The following is a 19,819-nucleotide window of genomic DNA, read 5'->3' on the forward strand; positions in this document are numbered from 1 at the left end:
TCAATGAAAATGCTTGCATTTAAACTTTTAAAGGGTTGCAATAAATGAATGTAAAATTCGATTATTTCTACAGATTTTTTTTAAAACCAATTTTCTTTTTTAAACTAGGAAACACTTTCCATTTCATTTCCTGACATCAGAAATTTCCTTTCAGGAATGAACATTAGCACCTTTATCTGTACAATGCCAAAATTACAATCCCTACAAAAAAGTGTTCTCTGGACATATTACACTTTTATACTCAATACAATGATCTTTTCCCCAAAAAATGCAATAACATACAAAAATCGTAACTTAGGGAAAATATGCATGAGCTCCATCAACAAAATTTACTGTGGTAAAATCCATTTCTTGACATGCAATCTAGACAAACATGCAAATTAAATAAATCAAAATGGATTATGTAATAAAAATGTTTTCAATAGGGATCTTGACTTAATCTGTATATAAGCTTTCACATTCAATGTCCTCTTCATAACTTACTTTCCCACCCACCTTTATTATTAACAAATTTGGATAACATACACTTGACCACTTCACTTAAATCATTAATACGGATTACAAATAGCTGCGACCACAGCACTAATTTCTGAAGCAATCTAGTAGTTACAGCTTGCCAATTTGAAAAGAGACAAGATATCTTTATTAGTCACATGTACATTGAAACACAGTGAAATGCATCTTTTTTGCATAGAGTGTTCTGGGGGCAGCCCTTTATTCATGCTCTTCTCTGCCTATTAACCGATCTACTATCCATAGTAATATGTTATATTCAACTGCATGAACCTACTTCATTTGTAAACTTCTGGGTGGCATCTTAATGAATGTCTTTTTGATCCAAATACACAATAGGCACTGGTTATGCTTTAAATACCCTGCTTATTCCGTCCTCAAAACTCTCAGTAAGCTCATTAAACAACTTGCCTTCTGTAAAACTATATTGATTCTTTCTACTTATTATGCTTTTCTAAGAGCTCCATTATTATTATTGAGGTTTTCTCTTCCCTCCTTTTTGGAATAACAATGTAAAGCTGATGTTTTCCAGGAAACTTAAGGATGACAGCGAATACTTCAGTTATCCATGCAGCCACCTCTTAAAACATCAGGATGCAGACCATTGCTTTAGGGATTTATCAGCCCTAGGACCCATTAAGTTAGCCCAGTCTAGATCAGTGTGCACAAGATATGGTTGGATCCTTACTGCATATGCCATCCAGCTCATTTTATTAAGCAGCGAATTGCCTGTGCTCATACTCCCCTACCTTCGATAACCAGAATAAAATTCCTGCAGCCAGATTTTCATCAGCTGTGTTTCCCTGTGAAAGGCAAGTCCCGTCCATAGAAATTCTTAAAAAGCCAGCTGAGCCCCAGCCGTACCAGCTGATAAAATTGCTATATTGTTTTAAAAATCTTGTGAAACTATGTTAATCATACTATTAACATTTTAAAAATTAAATTTTAAAACAATAATACTTACACCATTAGTTAAAAAAAACTGAAACTTGCATTGAAATGAATGGAGATGTTGATACTGTGCCAGGTGTAACCTGTCTGAAGATCAGTACTCACATTTACCAGTGAAACTGCAGGAAGTTAACATTGCCAGACTCCACAGGGAGCCCAGCATTATGGTGTATTCTAGAGAATATCAGCAAAGACCTTTCAAAGTTTAGCACTTCTTTAGCATTTGCAAGTGGCTTTTCAAAAGGATTTGAATTTTCAGTCTAGCACTCTGCAAAAAAATGTCCACTGCTGATCTATTAATACGAATTAAGTTTCTTACTCCCTTACCACTGAAAAACTGGTACTCTTGATATGCTTTCAGTGCTTTTACCATGGAGATAAATGCAAAATATTTGACCTTTGACATTTCATTATTCTCCATATTAATTTCTCAATCTCAAGGAGTGAATGTCTACTTGAGTTATAAATGAAGATTCTACAGTGAGGATTGAAGACTGAGAGTCTATATCTGTGATGGCAATTTCCTCCCTCTGTCCAGATGCTAGCTTTGAAATGGCAGAAACTATTAGCGATTAGAAGCAAAAATAAAGTCCACTTCAAGTGAAAATTAAGACTTCCCATTAATTTTTTCCAAGGAAACTAGTGCATCCTTTAAGTGCATTCAGTATCAGTTATCTGGAGGTTCTGGAACAGAGAGGAAATGCCACTCAGTAATAAATAACAAGTTAGATATTTCATAATCTGTAGTTGAAACTTTTATCCAATAGTGACACATGTCAGCTTTGAAAATGAAAAAAAATTAACTCAGTCTTTAGAGTTCTAGAACTTGGCAACTCAATGGCACAAGAAAACTGCTGAAAGCAAACTAGTCAAGTTGTGGTAAATTAAAAACACAAACAAACAGTGGAAAATGGAAAGCAAGAATTAATCTATTTCGGTATCAACATAAATCATCAAGAGGAAAAAAAGAGCTCTACTTACCAAAATAAACCACAGATGAAAGGAAGCAAAAGACATCTTAAAATTGAAGGGCATTTAAATATGAGAGATAGAGGTAAAAATGAAGGAAGACAAGAAACAATAGTTGGGGTTGGGCTGAAAAAAAATAAATGCATGAAATGAGAGATATTTCCTTCAATGATATTGGAAGAGAAAAGTCAAGGTAATGAACAGGGTCATAAAACAAGATCAGGGTGATATGCAAATGAAAAGAAAATGGCAGAAGTGAATAATTATTCTGCATCAGTCTTCACAACAAAGGAAAGGAGCATTAAGTCAAATAATTATTCCATATTTATTTTGCTGATGGGTTCAACATGAGAGTAAAAACTGAAATTTCCAAGAGGTAGTGGTGTCCACCCCTGGATTTTAAAAGAATTAAGGTAGATATATTGGGTTTCATAGAATCATAGGAAGTACAGCAATGATACAGGCCCTTTGGCCCACAATGTTGTGCCTACCTTTAAAGCTCGCCTAAGACTATCTAACCCCTTCCTCCCACATATCTTTCTATTTTAAATTCCTCCATATGCTTATCTAGCAATCTCTTGAATTTGACCAATGTACCTGCTTCCACCACCGGCCCAGGCAGCGCATTCCATGCCCCAACCACTCTCTGGGTGAAAAACCTCCCTCTGATATCTCCCTTGAACTTCCTACCCATTACTTTAAAGCCATGCCCTCTTGTATTGAGCATTGGTGCCCTGGGAGAGAGGCGCTGGCTGTCCACTCTATCTATTCCTCTTAATATTTTGTAATACCTCTATCATATCATGTTTCCCCCAAGATGGTGCTGGAGCGTGGCAACTCTTTGCAAGCTGCTCTCAGCAAATCTATTCATTAGATTTATTATAATCATTCTACACTTAAATCTAAATTCAATGACTTTAAGAATTACTAACAATGCTCTATTTAACCTGTTTATAGGTCTGGTGATCTTCTGACCTCCTGGAGCAACTGGTCTACCGCCCCAACTCCTGGATCCAACCAGCGAGGCCTAGGACGGTCTGGTCCACAAAGAGGCCCGATCAGATTTAAGGCCCGACCCTATGGAGCCCCTGATGCTGAGACCCAACGCCGAGGACCAACTGGAGCAAAGGCCTGACCCACAGGAGTACCCAACACCAAGCCGCAACTGAGGTGAAGGCCTGATCCTTGGGAACGCCTAATGCTGAGGCCTGACTGGACTGAAGGCCCGATCCATAGGAGTGCCCAAAGCAAAGGCCCTACCCGTCTGAATGCTCGATGCCGAGGTCCCACCGGATCAAAGGCCCAACCCTCTGGAGCTCCCAAGGCAGAGTCCTAATGCCTAAGTCCCCTGGCCCCATCTACCTTCTGGCCCAGCCAAATTCACACCAGGGCTCCCGGGCTTGACCAGAAGCAGCTACCTATCTCAGAAGTGTGGTAGGAGCACTGCTCTGAAGGCAAGATTGAAACAACGTGAGCTCAAGTCCTACCTGTCTAGTATACTCCAAGCAAACCTCCAGCCCATTGAAAATAAAGTGGATGAACTAAAAGCTAGACTTGCCTATCAAAGGGAACTGAGAGACTGCTGTGTGCTGTCTTACCAGAAAGTGGCTCACGACTGCTTCACCTGACTGCCCCATGCAACTTCAGGGCTTCTCAATTGACCAGATGGACCATATGGCATCCTTAGGCAAAGTAAGAGGCAGCGGGGTCTGCTTACTAATCAACTCCTCCTAGTGTTCAGACGTGACGATCCTGATGATTTCCTGTTCACCCGGTTTGGAATATCTAACGGTGAAGTGCCGCCCATACTACCTGCCACAGAAGTTTACTTCAGCTATCTTGACGGCAGTCTACATCCCACCCAAGGCGGATGTGAAACCTACACTTAATGAACTATACGCCACGATCTACAGCCTTGAAGTGGTATACGCCAAGGCCCTGTTCATCATAGCTGGTGACTTCAACCAGGCCAACTTCAAGAGTGTGCTACCAAAACACCATCAGCAAGTCTCCTGTCCCATTAGGGCCCTAAAAACCCTCAATCATTGCTACACAGCCATTAGAGATGTGTACTGATCTATCCCCCACCTGCACTTGGTAAATCAGACTATCAGGCTGGGCTCCTTCTCCCTGCATACAAACAGAAACTGAAACGTGGGGATCCAGTACAGAAAGTCGTATAGTGCTGGTCTGAGGAAATAGATGAACTTCTATGCGACTGCTGAGAGTCAGTAGATTGGTCCACATTCAAGAACCTAGTGGCCAATCTAAACTAGTTTCAAGTTCCTACGTGTAAATATTACCAATAGCGTGTCCTGGTCTCACCACGTACACACTATGGCCAAGTAAGCACACCAGTGCCTCTACTTCCTCAGAAGGCTCAGGAAATTGGGCATGCCCCTGTTGACCCTCACCAATTTTTTTTATAGATGCACAATAGAAAGCATCCTATCCAGATATATCACAGCTTGGGATGGCAACTGCTCTGCCCAAAACTCCAAGAAATTGCAGAGAGGTGTGGACACAGCTCAGGCCGTCACGAAAACCAGCCTCCTCTCCATTGACTTTGTCTTCAGTTCCCCTGCTGCCTCGGAAAGCAGCCAATAAATTCAAAGACCCCTCCCATCCTGGTCCATTGGGCAGGAGATGCAAAAGCTTGAAAACACATCACCAGGGTCAAGGACAGCTTCTATCCTACTGTTATAAGACTATTAAACAAACCTCTTGTATAATAAAGGTGAACTCAATCTCAATTTCTAGTTCATTGTTACCCTTGCACCTTATTGTCTACCTGCACTTTCTCTGTAACTGTAACACTATATTCTGCATTCTATTACTGCTTTTCTTTTTGTACTACCTCAATGCACTTATGTTTTGAAATGATTCGTGCAGATGATATGCAAAACAAAGATTTTCACAATATGTGTAACAATAATAAACCAATTGCCAATTATTGGCCATAATTTCTAAAACTGTCTCATTTCAGGAACTGTTCCTTCATAATGTAACATGGTGAACAGCTTAAGATAAAAAGAAATCAAAAAATTATTGGCTCGCTATGGGGACGCAATTGGAAACGTAATGTTCATTCTGGTTCTGCTCTTGAACACCACATGATTTTATCAGAAATTCACTGTGGTTGTAAGGGTGAGAAATGAAAAAAAACTAAACAAATTTTGCATTCCCTGATGATAGTTACAATGGTTTGATTGAAATTTTTAGAATTAAAATGCATTGAAAGAGTAAGGGTGAAGAGGAAAAAAAAGGGAATATAGGGTGAAGACAAAAGAGATTGCAGATGCTGGAATCTGGAACAGAAGAAGTTAGCAGATGAAGCAGAATCAGTGGAAGCAAAGCGTGTAAGTTGTTGTTTCAGGTCACGATCCTACATCAGGGAGAGGGAACAGGAAAGATTGCCAGTATATAGCAGTATGAAAGGGGTGCGATAAAGGTTGGAATGTGTGTGTGTAATTGATTTTATTGTCACATGAACCAAGATACAGTGAAATACTTTGTTTTGCATGCCAAAGTCAAGTTTATTGTCATATGCACAAGCACGTTTGCACAGGTGCAATGAAAAATTTACTTGCAGCAGCATCACAGGCACATAGCTCGATACAAGCAACATTCACAAGAAAAACAAATTAGACAAATTATACATATTTTTTGAACATAATTAGAACAATAAAAGAAGTCCACTTTAGTGTAAAGTGATGAAAGTAGTCATAGTATTGCTAAACAGTATTTATTAATGTTTTGCTGGTTGGTTCAAGAACTGAATGGTTGAAGGGAACTAGCTGTTCTTGAACCCGGTGGTGTGGGATTTCAGGCTTCTGCACCTCCTGCCTGATGGTAGCTGCATGCGAAAAGATGGCATGGTCCAGATAGTGGGGATCTTTAATGATGGCTGTTGCCTTTGAGGCAGCACCTCCTGTAGATACTACCAATGGTGGGGAGAGATGTGCCCATGATGTATTGGGCAGAATCCACTTCTCCCTGCAGCTTCTTACGTTGCTATGCATTCGAATTGCTGTACCAGACCATGATGCAACCAGTCAAGATACTTCCAACAGTACATCTGCAGAAGTTTGTTAAAGGGTTCGGTGACAAGCTAAACCTCCTTAACCTTCTAAGGAAAACACACACCTTTACTTTCTTATGATCGCATCTACGTGCTTGGCCCAGGACAGGTCATCTGATATGTTAACACCCAGGAATTTAAAGCCGCTGACTCTCTCCACCGCTGATCCACCAGTGTAGACTGGCACGTGCTCGCTCTCCTTCCCATTCCTGAAGTCAACAATCAGCTCTTTAGTTTTGCTGACGTTGAGCGAGAGGTTGTTGTTGCGGCACCACTCAACCAGGTGTCCTATCTCGCTCTGGTAAGCTTATTCATCGCCACCTTGATTTGTCCAACAGTAGTGTTGTCAGCAAATTTGAAGATGGCATTGGAGCTGTGCTTAGGCACACAATTACGTGTGTATAGAGGGTAGAGCAGGGGTCTAAGCATGCATCCTTGCTTAGAAGTTATTTCATCAGATCAAATGCTATCCATACAGATCATTTCATCACATCAGTACATTGAAGATAGTACAAGGGAAAAGCAAAAACAGAATGCAGAAAGTAGTGTTATATTTACAGAAAAAGTGCAGCGCAGGCAGACAATAAGGTGCGAGACCATGCTGAGGTAGATTGTGAAGTCAAAAGTCCAACTCATCGTACAAGAGATCCTTCCAATAGTCTTATAACAGCAAGATGGGTTGGTGGTATGTGCCTTCAGGCTTTTATATCTTCTGCCCAATGGGGTGGAGAGGAAAGAAGAGAGAATGTTGGGGCGGGTGGGGTCTTTGAATATGTTGGCTGTTTTACCAAGGCAGTGAGAAGTGTAGACAGAGTCCATGGACAGGAGGATGATTTCTGTGATGTGCTGAGCCATGTCCATGACTTTCTGCGGTTTCTTGCAGTCACGGACAGTGCTGTTGCCATACCAAGCTGTGATGTATCTGGATTGGATGCTTTCTATGGTGCATCAATAAAAATTGGTATTGGTTTATTATTGTCACTTGCATCAAGGTACACTGAAAAACTCATCTTATACCATTCATACAGATCAATTCATCACACAATTCATTGAGGTAGTACAGGGTAAAAACAATAGAAACGTAGAACCATAGAACACTACAGCACAGAAAACAGACCATTCGGCCCTTCTAGTCTGTGCCGAAACAGTATTCTATTAGTCCCATTTACCTGCACCCAGTGCATAACCCTCCCATCCATGTATCTATCCAATTTATTCTTAAAACTCAAGAATGAGCCCGCATTCACTACATCAGATGGCAGCCCGTTCCATGCTCCCACCACTCTGAGTGAAGAAGTTCCCCCTAAACTTGTCCCCTTTCACCCTAAAGCCATGTCCTCTCGTACTTATCTCTCCTAATCTAGGTGGAAAGAGCCTACTCGCATTAGCTCTGTCTATACCCCTCAATTTTGTAAACCTCTATCAAATCTCCCCTCATTCTTCTGTGCTCCAAGGAATAAAGTTCTAAGCTGTTCAGTCTTTCCCTGTAACTCAACTCCTGAAGACCTGGCAACATTCTAGTAAATCTCCTCTGCACTCTTTCAATCTTACAAATATCCTTCCTATAGTTAGGTGACCAGAACTGTACACAATACTCCAAATTTGGCCTCACCAATGTCTTATACAACCTCACCATAACATCCCAACTCCTATACTCAATACTTTGATTTAAGAATACCAGGATACCAAATGCCTTCTTTACAACTGTCTACCTGCAACACCACTTTCAGGGAATTATGTATCTGAACTCCCAGATCTCTTTGTTCCTCTGCACTCCTCAGTGCTCCACCACTTACTATGTATGTCCTACCTTGATTTGTCCTTCCAAAATGCAACACCTCACACTTGCCTGCATTAAATTCCATCTGCCATTTCCCAGCCCATTCTTCCAGTTGGTTCAGATCCCTCTGCAAGCTTTGAAAGCCTTCCTCGCTGTCCACTATGCCTTCAATCTTAGTATCATCAACAAACTTGCTGATCCAATTTACCACATCATCTAGATCATTGATATAGACAACAAACAACAATGGCTCCAGCACAGATCCCTGAGGCACACCACTAGTCACAGGCCTCCAGTCTGAGAAAATCATCCACCACCATGGTCTTCTCCCACACAGCCAATTTTGAATCCAGTTTACAACCTTTCCATGGATACCTAGTGTCTGAACCTTCTGAACTAACCTCCCATGTGGGACCTTGTCAAAGGCCTTACTAAAGTCCATGTAGACAACACCCACAGCCTATCCTTCATCTACTTTCTTGGTAACCTCCTCCAAAAACTCTACAAGATTCATTAAACACGATCTACCACGCACAAAGCCATGCTGACTATACTTAATCAGCCCTTGGCTATCCAAATACTTGTATATCTGACCTCTCAGAACACCTTCCAATAATTTACCCACTACTGATGTCAAGCTCACTGGCCTGTAATTACTTGGTTTACTTTTAGATCCTTTTTTAAACAATGGAACTACGAGCTACCCTCCAGTCCTCTGGCACCGCACCCGTGGCTAAGGACAATTTAAATTGCCAGGGCCCCTGCAATTTCTACACTAGTCTCTTTCAAGGTCCGAGGAAATATTTTATCAGGCCCGGGAGATTTATCTGCCATTATTCACTGTAAAACAGCAAGCACCTCCTCCTCTTTAATCTCTATATGTTCCATGACACTATTGCCCATTTCCCTTCCTTCCATATCCACTTGGCAGTTTCCTGAGTAAATACTGATGCAAAAAAAACTGTTTAAGATCTCCCCCATCTCCTGAGTCTCCACACATAGATGACCACACTGATCTTCCAGGGGACCAATTTTGTCCCTTACTATCCTTTTACTCTTCATATACTTGTAGAAACCCTTCAGGTTTACCTTCACATTATCTGCCAAAGCAACCTCATGTCTTCTTTTTGCCTTCCTGATTTCCTTTAAGTATTTTCTTACTTTTTCTATATTCTTCAAGTACCTCATTTGTTCCTAATTACCTATACCTGCTATACACCTCTCTTTTTCGTAACCAGATTGCCAATATCCCTTGAAAACCAAGGTTCCCTATGCTTGTTAACTTTGCCTTTAATCCTGGCAGGAACATGCAAACTCTGCACTCTCAAAATTGTGCCTTTGAAGGCCTTCCACTTACTGAACACAGCCTTGCCAGAGAACAACTTATCCCAATCCACTCTTCCTAGATCCTTTCTCATTTCCACAAAATTGGCCTTTCTCCAATTTAGAACCTCAACTCGAGGACCAGACCTATCCTTATCCATAATTAACTTGAAACTAATGACATTATGGTCACTGGACCCAAAGTGCTCACCTACGCATACTTCTGTCACCTGACCTGTCTGGTTCCCTAATAGGAGATCAAGTATTGCATTCTCTCTCATTGGTACCTCTATATATTGATTTAGAAAACTTTCCTGAACACATTTGACAAATTCTGAGCCATCCAGCCCTTTTACAGTGTGGGAGTCCCAGTCAATATGTGGAAAGTTAAAATCCCCTACTATTACAACTTTCTGTTTCTTACATCAGTCTGCTATCTCACTACAGATTTGTTCCTCCAATTCCCTCTGACTATTGGGCAGTCTATAATACAACCCTATTAGTGTGGCCACACCTTTCCTATTCCTCAACTCACAATAAAAGAATACAGAGTAAAGTGTCACAGCTACAGGGAAGTGCATTGCAGGTAGACAATAAGGTGCAAGGTCACACAAGATAAGATTGTGAAGTTAAGAGTCCATCTCATCAATAGTCTTTTCACTGTGGGATAGAAGCTGTCCTTGATCCTGGTGGTATGTGCCCTCAGGCTCCTGTATCTATTGGCCTGAGTGAATGACAGAATCTGGGTGGTGTTAAGGGGAATATGGGAGAAATAAAATGGGGCTAGTGTAGGATTAGTGTTAAATAGGTGCTTGATGGTTGGTGCACTCAGCGGACCTCAAAGGCCTGTTTCTGTATTGCATGACTGGGACTATGAAATTTCCATGATGAGGTCTCCATAGTGCTGGTAAATGGGATTAGTGCAGATGTGTAATTGATGGTGGGATGGACATGGTATTGTATGATTATGACAAGTTTGACAGGATCTTAAAAGCAGAGCCATTAGATAAAATGAGATTTATTAGGCACATGTACATCGAAACACATAGTAAAATGCATCTTTGTGTAGAACGTGCTGGGGGCAGCCCACAAGTGTCGCCACACTTCTGGCACCAACATAGCATTAAGGCAAGAGGCTGAGAAACACATACAACTATTGGTAACAGTGCAAGAGTCTCACAAGTAACAGATATTTGTCCTCAGAGTTATACAGCACAGAAACAGACCCTTCAGCCCAACTAGTGCATGCTGACCAAGATGCCTACTTGAGCTAGTCCCGTTTGCCTGCAATTGGCCTGTATTCCACAAAACCTTTCCTATACATGCAAGTGCCCAAATGTCCCAATTGCTGTAACTGTACCTGCCTCTAAGATGTAAATGATGAGCAGACAGAACAAGTTGGGGTAGAGGACAGGAGGAGAGAGAAAGGAACACAGGACTTCTCTCTCCTGATCCACCACCCCTTTTTCCAACTAACTACCCCCACCCCCAACTGTTAATCCTCCCCCAACTGGTTGTCTACCCATCATCCCTTCTTTACCTGGTTCCACTTATCACCTTCCTTACTTGGATTCTAGCATCTGCAGCCTCTCGTGAGCACAGTCATCACCTTCCAGCCTCTGTCTACACTTTCACCCTGCCCAGCACCACCTTCTTCCGTATGTTTCTACCTACCACCTACTACTAGATGATGTCTCCCAACTCTACTCCTCCAAGCTCCATCTGCCTGTCACCCACACACATAACCAACTGGGTTTCCTATCCCCCCTCATCTGGTTCCACCTATTACCTGCCAGCCCCTGCCTCGCCCTTTCTTCTCATCTTTATTCCAGCCATCTCCACTCTCAGTCCTGATGCAGGGTCTCAACCTGAAACGTCAACCATCCCTCTACCTCCACTGATGACCCACAGTTCTGACAGCAGTTTGTTTTTTTTTGCTCCAGACTACAGCATCTGCAGACTCGTGTTTCCTTTAAATGTATTTAGATATTTATTAGTCACATGTACATCAAAACACACAGTGAAATGCATTACTGAGCATGTGCTGGGGGGGCAGCCTGCAAGTGTCACCATGCTTCCGGTGCCAACATAGCATGCCCACAACTTCCTAACCTGTATGTCTTTGGAATGTGGGAGGAAACTAGCACACCCAGAGGAAACCCATGCAGACATGGGGAGAACATACAAACTCCTTACAGGCAGCAGGGGGAATTAAACTCAGGTCACTGGCACTGTAATAGCATTACACTAACTGCTATGCTACTGTACTATGTACATATATTTGGCAAGTTCAAGCTTTATGTATTTTAATACCAAGCCCAAGATTTTATACTAATACATCTTCTTGAAGATGACATCTCAAACAAGTGTGCTGGTACTGTTAACAATTCATTTAATTTTACACATAACAGTCATATGGTAGAATTACCTTCCAGTCAAATTATGAATTTAATTAGGGGAGGTTTTGGATTATTTTGTACCCTAAACATGCATTTAATTGAATTTCCACAGTGATTTTACAAATCAAAAATTTTCTCTATAATTTTCAATTTTCTTCATGGAAACTAATACAATACAAACATTTATTTGAATTATTTATCTTAGTCGAAAAACAAAGTATTTGAGGATTAGGATGCAATATTGCACAGCAATTATTGCCCAACCACAGAACACTTACACTGAGTGTGAAAGCACAACTTGGAAAATTCACAATTCAAAAGTAATAAGCAGCAAATTGCAAAATTCAAAGTGCCATAGAGATAGTGTGCAAGTATTTTGACAGAAAATGCTTTACCAAGCAAGCACATTACATAAAACTAAGTTCCATTATTACTGAAATTTGAGGAATATGGAATGAATTTTAGCACTACATAATTCAGGCTGGCTCCTTAACCAGAGTTTGACATGTCCCATGTTGGGTTCAGGCCAGGTCAGACCCAGCCAGCTCTGTGCCTCATCTATAATCAGACTGAGTCAATGCCAGCAGGTGGCAGCTGTGCTTAAACAGACACTTGGCCAGGAAGCAGACAAGGGACTTGACTAGGATACAGATGTGATCCACAGGGACTGATTTCAAGGTCTGTGTCAGTAGACGGATGTGATAACTGGTGAGGGAGTGGACAGGAAATGTTGTTCACACAGTTACGCCAAAAATGAACAATATTTGGTCGATTGTGAACAAAACTCAATGATTAGTGGCCCACTGGTATACCCAAGTATCACATACATCATTAGGAATTTCTAGCCATATACACCTCAAGTGATCCAACTATAGAAAGAAAACAATAAGGCAATGGAATGAAATGTTCAATGTCTACCAGAAGATGGCAATACTGCATTACCAACACCACCCAAAACTGTTGCTTGAAAAAAATTTCACCACATGCAAGGATTTATTGAAAAATCAGACATTGAGCCTTCTGAAAAAGTATTCTAGATTACTATGAGGTGGACATAATCAGATTCAGTTAAACGAATATTTTCACAATACTGCACAATTGTCTTAATGCTGTTTAATCAGGTTGACAACTGTTTAACAATGATCTTTCCTTCCCAACTTGTACCAACTCAGAGTGGGAATCAACAGATTAGACTATTTGGTCAGAATGTAATAAGAAAGGAAATATGGTGTCAGGGTCTTTTCATCTCTTTTCTCCCTTTCCACTTGTTATATTTCTTTCACATTATTTTTCTGCTTCATTTCCCCCAATTTTCACTAACTTAAAAATATACATACAGCTGTGAACAGACTTTCTGGATGAGGAGGGAGCAGGTTACCAACATGATTTGAAGATCAAGAATAGGCCAGAAGATGAATGAACACAAGAGAAAAAGTTAAGTGCCTAAATAGATTGATTACAATTACAATTATCAGAAACAAGGATTGTAATGTCATAATACATCAGGGCAAAAATAACAGCATCAAATTTACTATCTTCCAGTGCCTTGCATTATTAGCATTAATGAGATGTGCAGCATGATGTACCACACTTTGAAAAGCTTAATTTTTGGAAGTTAACATGGTCTTGGTAATCAAGTTATTAAAATTGAGTGTAACAAGTTAGGTAAGAAGTTAAGACGACCTAGAGTGTGGGGATCTCTGGATTACTCACGGTACCACGTGCTAGCGAGGTCAGAAATAGAAGGATAGGCCAGATAAATTTGTGGCTGAGGAACTGGTGCAGTGTGGCAGGGATTCAGGTTCTTGGATGACTGGGATCTCCTCTGGAGTAGAGTTGACCTGTACAAGAGGGACAGGTTGCACTTGAACTAGAGAGGGACCAATATCCTTGCAGAGAAATTTGCTAATGCTACACAGGAGGGTTTAAACTTGATTGTCAGGGGGTAGAACTCCGAGCAGGAGCAAGTCATGGGATATAGCAGTAGCCAATGAGAGCAAGTTTAGTAATCAGGATAGTCAGGGACACAGTAAACAGAGTGAAAGCAATAATCAGTTAAACTGCATTTATTTCAATGCATGAGGTTTAACAGGCAAGGCGGATGAACTCAAGAGCGTGGATTGGCTCTGAGGACTAGGATGTTATAGCAATAACAGAAACATGGCTGAGAGGAGGGCAGGACTGGCAGCTCGATGTTCCAGGACACAGATGCTACAGGTAAGTAAGGAGTGGGTATAGCCTTTTTGATAAGAGTGGATGCAACAGTAGCAATTAGAGATAATATTCTTGAGGGATCGTCCAGCGAGGCTGTATGGGTAGAACTTGGAAACAACATGGGGAGGATCACTGTAGTGGGGCTGTATTATAGATGCACACCACCAACTCTCTCCCCCCCCCACCCCAATAGTAAGCAGGAACTTGAGCAATGGGTGTGTAGAGAAATTGCTTATTATTGTAAGAATAGGGTTGTATTAGTGGGAGAATTATAATTTCCCCAGTATTGACTGGACTACCCAGACTGCTTAGGGCCTGGACAGGGTGGAATTTGTGAAATAGGTCCTAAAAGGTTTCCTGAGTCAATTATCAGAGGACCCTGGTCGAGAGGGTGCAATACTGGATCTCCTCTCAGGGAACAAGGTAGGGCAGGTAACTGAAGTGACAGTCAGGGAACACATTGGCTCTAGTGACCATAACTCTATTAGCTTTAAGATGGTAATGGAAAAGGATAGGGCAGGTCCACAGGTTAGCATCCTAAATTGGAGCAGGGCTAATTTTGGGAGCATTAGGCAAGATCTAGCAGAGGCTGATTGGGTGAGCCTGTCTGAAGGGAAAGAAATAAATAGCAAATGGGAAGCTTTTAAGAGTGAGACATCAAGCGTCCAGGGGCAGCATGTTCCTGTTTGGGTGAAGGGTAAAACTTGGCAAGTTTAATGAACCTTGGCTGATAAGGGATATTGAGGCTGTGGTCAAGAAAAAGGAAGAAGCATGCATTGAGTTTAGGAGGTCAGGGAACAGCAAATCCCTTGATGACTCTAAAAAGACTAAGGATACTCTTAATGGGGAAATCAGGAGGGTAAAGAGAGGGTATGAGATGGATCTGGCAAGCAAGGTTAAGGAAAATCCCAAGAGGCTTTATAGCTACATAAAGAGTAAAATGGTGGCTTGGGAGAAAGTAGGTCCCCTTAGAGATCAGCAGGGCCACCTATGTCTCGAGCCACAGGAGATGGGTGGGATTTTTAACAAATATTTCTCCTCAGTAAATACTGAGGAGAAAATTATGATTGCTCAAGATATAAGGGAAACTAGTGGAGATGTTTTGGAAGAAATTCGTATTAACAGGGAGGAGGTTTTTGCAGCTTTACAGCACATTGAGGTGGATAAATCCCCAGGGCCAGACCAAGTGCATCCTCAGACTTTGTGGGAGGCTAGAGAAGAAACTGCAGAGGCCCTTGCAGAGATAGTTGCTTCATCATTAGTCACTGGTGAAGTTTCCACAGACTGGAAGGTGGCTAATGTTATTCTGTTGTTTGAGAAGGGTAGCGAGTACAAGCCAAGGAACTACAGGCCGGAAAGCCTGACCTCAGTCGTGGGGAAGTTACTGGAGGGAATTCTGAGGGACAGGATGCAGCAATATTTGGATAGACAGTCTGCTCAGAGGGTGTCAGCATGGCTTTGTGCTTGGAAAGTCATGCTTGACAAAGCTTTCAGTTTTTTTTTGAAGACTTAACCAAAAAGGTAGATGAGGGTAGGGCAGTGGATGTTGTCTATTTTTGACTTTAGCAAGGCCTTCGACAAGGTCCTGCATGGTAGACTGATCTGGAAGGTTAGGTCCCAAGGAATCAAGGAGAGCTGGTTAGGTGAATTCAAAATTGGCTTGGAGGTAGGAAACAGATAATGGTGGTTGCAGGCTGTTTCTCAGAATAGAGGCAAGTGACTAGTGGTGTGATGCAAGGGTCAGTGTTTGGACCCTTGTTATTCATTATTTATACAAATGATTTAGATGCGAATGCACAAGGCTTGATCAGCAAGTTTGCGGATGACACCAAATAGATTACAGGGGGATCTTGATCAGTTAGGGAAGTGGGCCAAGGAGTGGCAAATACAAATAAGTGCGAGGTGATATTTTTTGGAACGTCAAACCAACGTAGGACTTATACTATGAATGGTAGGGCACTGGGGAGTGTAATGGAAGAGAGGGACCAAGGAGTACAAGTGCATAGTTCATTGAAAGCGGTGTCACAGGTAGACAGGGTAGTGAAAAAGGCACTTAGCACACTGGCCTTCCTCAGTCAGAGCATTGAGTATAGGAGTTGAGACATTATGTTGCAGTTGTACAAGTTGCTAGTGAGGCTGCACTTGGAGTACTGTGTATAGTTTTGGTCACCCTGTTATAGAAAAGAGATGGTTAAACTGGAAAAATACAGAAAAGACTTACAAGGATGTTGCCAGGACTAGAGGGTCTGAATTATAGGGTGAGGTTGGCCAGGCTAGGTCTTGGAATGCAAGAGAATGAGGGGCGACCTTATAGAAATGTTTAAATTATGAGAGGCATAGATAAGGTGGGCAGTAACTGTCTTTTCCTCAGGGTAGGGGAATCCAAAACAAAGGGGCATAGATTTAGGGTGAGAGGAGAAAGATTTAAAAAGGGACCTGGGGGGACAACTTTTTCATGCAGAGGGTTGTGTATATATGGAACGAGCTGCCAGAGGAAGTGGTTGAGGCAGGTACAATCATATCATTTAAGAAGCACTTGGATAGATACATGGAGGAATTAGAGGGATATCGGCCAAACGCAGGAAATTGGGATTAGCTGCATGGGCACCATGGTCAGCATGGACTTGTTGGGCCAAAGGGCCTGCATCCCTGCTGTATTGCTCCGACTCTCTGCAAACAGCATTTATCTGATCAATTTCCTTTATTAAAAAGTGCAGCAGGTACTGTAACTCCCATAATAAGCAGTAGAGGGCACACTTCAGATTTTAAAGGAAATGTACAAGTGCCAAAGTGCCTGCACTTCTACATGGCAATTAAAACAAAAAATATTGAACCATGAATTGATCTTCAGATGATACAAATATTAAAATTAATGGGAAAAGAAAAACAGCACAATCACCAAGTTCTTGTATGACTTATTCAGGTATAAATGGAACTGTTAGGGAATCAATTAACTTTATGGAGGTTTAAGTTCCATTCTTGAAACTGAAGTAACCTGGAATATCAATTACACATCAAATAAAATATAAATAAGGAAAGTGAATATAAATGACAGCCATCGTATGCTGATTACTTGGTGTTGACTATATCAAAAGGTAAAAGATCCACTTTTCACTTGCCATAGCACTTCTTAAAAAACACATTGCCTATTTCCAAAAGAGTGCAATGGTGTGATCTACAGAAGCCCAACTGATTACCAACATTAGAGTTTTTTTTTAAATTAGTTAGCAAAGAGTACAATTCAGACTTACCAAATATCTGCTCTCAAAATATGTTTTGTTTTCAACATTGCAAGAGATAAGCACCTATATGCTGTTCTATGGAAAATGTTAACATCCATTCCATTAGCAAAACCATGTATTTGGTGCTAACAAAGCCTTTGTTCATGTATCAACTCCAATGAACAGTAAAAAATGCTGCATACTTTCTAAACTCTATAAATAGTCCAAAATGCAACTGTCCCTCTCCCTCCACTAAATTCCATTTAATCATGATATTGCCCTGAATAACTTTCACTAACTGCTCATCAATACATCCTGTTAAAAATCCTTGCCCTGTTTTCAAATAAGCCTTTGCCCCTTTCCCTTGCCATAATATCATCTTGGATCTTCCAGATCCCTTCAGTACATTGCATCCTTCATTTGGACTCCCTACACCCAGTGCTGGTAGACCCAACTATATTTTAAGACTTTTTTGCAAAAAATGGTTCTTTAACAGTCCCAGCCAAAACTTTTCCAAATTCATTATGTGTCTATTAATCATTCCTTTTTATATATTTAAAAAAATCCAAAATACTTGTTATAGGTGATATACAAGCTGTTGCTGCCACATTCATTTACATCAAGCACTTCTTTTGAAAAACAAATTCCATCATGTTACCCATTTGTAAACATTCCAATTTATGACATAATTAAGTAGTATACAGTAAGAAACTATGGTATTGCCACTTTAAACTCATTGTGTAATACTTTGCAGTTTGAATATTCTACAGCTAATCAATTAATTTTATGACTTAATGATAATGGCATTTTAGTTATAAATTTCCATGCATACATGTATATTGCTAAATGATACTGCTTCACGTAAATCTTCTTCAGTGCCCTGGAGATCCCATCAATAGCTGCCCAGAACACCAAGTGCTCCAAGATCCAGAGCCTGTCTTCACTTTGCCTCTATGAAGAGATTATAAAATTTCTGAGTTACAGAGGGGCAAGGAAAGTAGGAAGTGTGTAGTCACAGTATTTCAACATCATGCAAATCGTGCATTTGGGCAGGTCTGATGGACCACTTATTTTTAGAAAAACCTCATCTGCCAATCTCTTCATATACTCCAAATAACAGTTAGCAATGTCATACGAGATCTGTAATTTCAGATTCCAATGCACATAGTGCACATTTGTCAATCTCAACAATTTAGAGATTTCTAATAAAATTCAAGAGGAACAAAATAATCATATTCAATGGGCACTGGGATCAGAATCTCTATCAATCTATTCCAGTTAGATCACTGAAAAGTGAAAGCTAACCGTGCAGACTTAAACCCAGGGCATTTAAACTCCATAAAGGTTTAAGAGCAATCAAACTTTATGTCTGATGGGTCAAATGTGCCTTGTGCAATTCCACAATATATTTATTATTTATGTTCACAGTATATTTATTATTTATGTTCAAAAGGCAAATCGCTAGCAATATACATGTATGCATGGAAATCTGTAATGGCATATGTCAAAAATAATTAATTAGCTGCAGAATGCTCAACTCAGAAAGAAACAGAGCCCAAATTTTCAATGATAACTGATGGGCTATTTGAAAATGCATAAGCAGCAAAACTAATCAAAAAAGCCAATATGCTGAATTGGGTTAGCCAAGTCTCCCTGCCTGGGATTGCTGTCGTAATCAACCCACATCCCCGCTTACCTGGACTAGATGTTATTCTCTTTCTCTCTCTAGCCATAAGCATGGACTGGGCTTCAGGAGTTGCAGCGTGGTGTCCCCATCCCACCCTTGGCAGCTATTGACAGCAGGCAAAAACAAGGATGGGCCTTTGCCAGTAATGAAAGCAGTCACTGACTAATGGTTTTTAAAAATGTCTTTGTATAACTAATGATAGTTTCCAGGAATTTACTCATCTGCTCTTCAGAAATTACTTGAATTTTGAAGGATTAAATGGATCAATTTCTTCTAGCAAAAACCACAACAAAAGATCTGCAATGTTATTCAAGTGTGGATGGAGGAGCTGAATACAAAGTTCTGCTAAAAGAAATAAGTAGTTTGAGATAATTGGCAACGAAATACAGATGAAATTATTTTTTCTCCTCATAATGAATAGAAACTATTTTATGTACAAGGAAAACAAATGAATCTATGCAAATTAAGAAAACCCCAATTCTTCATGAATTGTATTATGGAAGCTCAGATGGTTGTTATAAACTTGTTTTTACAGTAAAAACATGTTTGACAGCAAATTATACCCAAGTTTCTGATATTACAACTGTATACTGATATCAAGACAAGATAATTTTATACTTAAGTCAGTAAGAGTTTCTATGCAATTTGCATGTATGGAAATTGATGTGACCTTAAATGACA

The 19,819-nt window shown here is 40.6% G+C and overlaps 1 protein-coding gene across 2 annotated transcripts in view; it reads right to left on the minus strand.

Annotated features, from left to right (window-relative positions):
• Nucleotides 1-19,819, minus strand: part of ugt8 (UDP glycosyltransferase 8) — an 81,183-nt gene that overhangs the window by 8,675 nt on the left and 52,689 nt on the right. The window lies entirely within an intron of this gene.

This window comes from Pristis pectinata, chromosome 2 (genome assembly GCF_009764475.1).
Source record: "Pristis pectinata isolate sPriPec2 chromosome 2, sPriPec2.1.pri, whole genome shotgun sequence".
NCBI lineage: Eukaryota > Metazoa > Chordata > Chondrichthyes > Rhinopristiformes > Pristidae > Pristis > Pristis pectinata.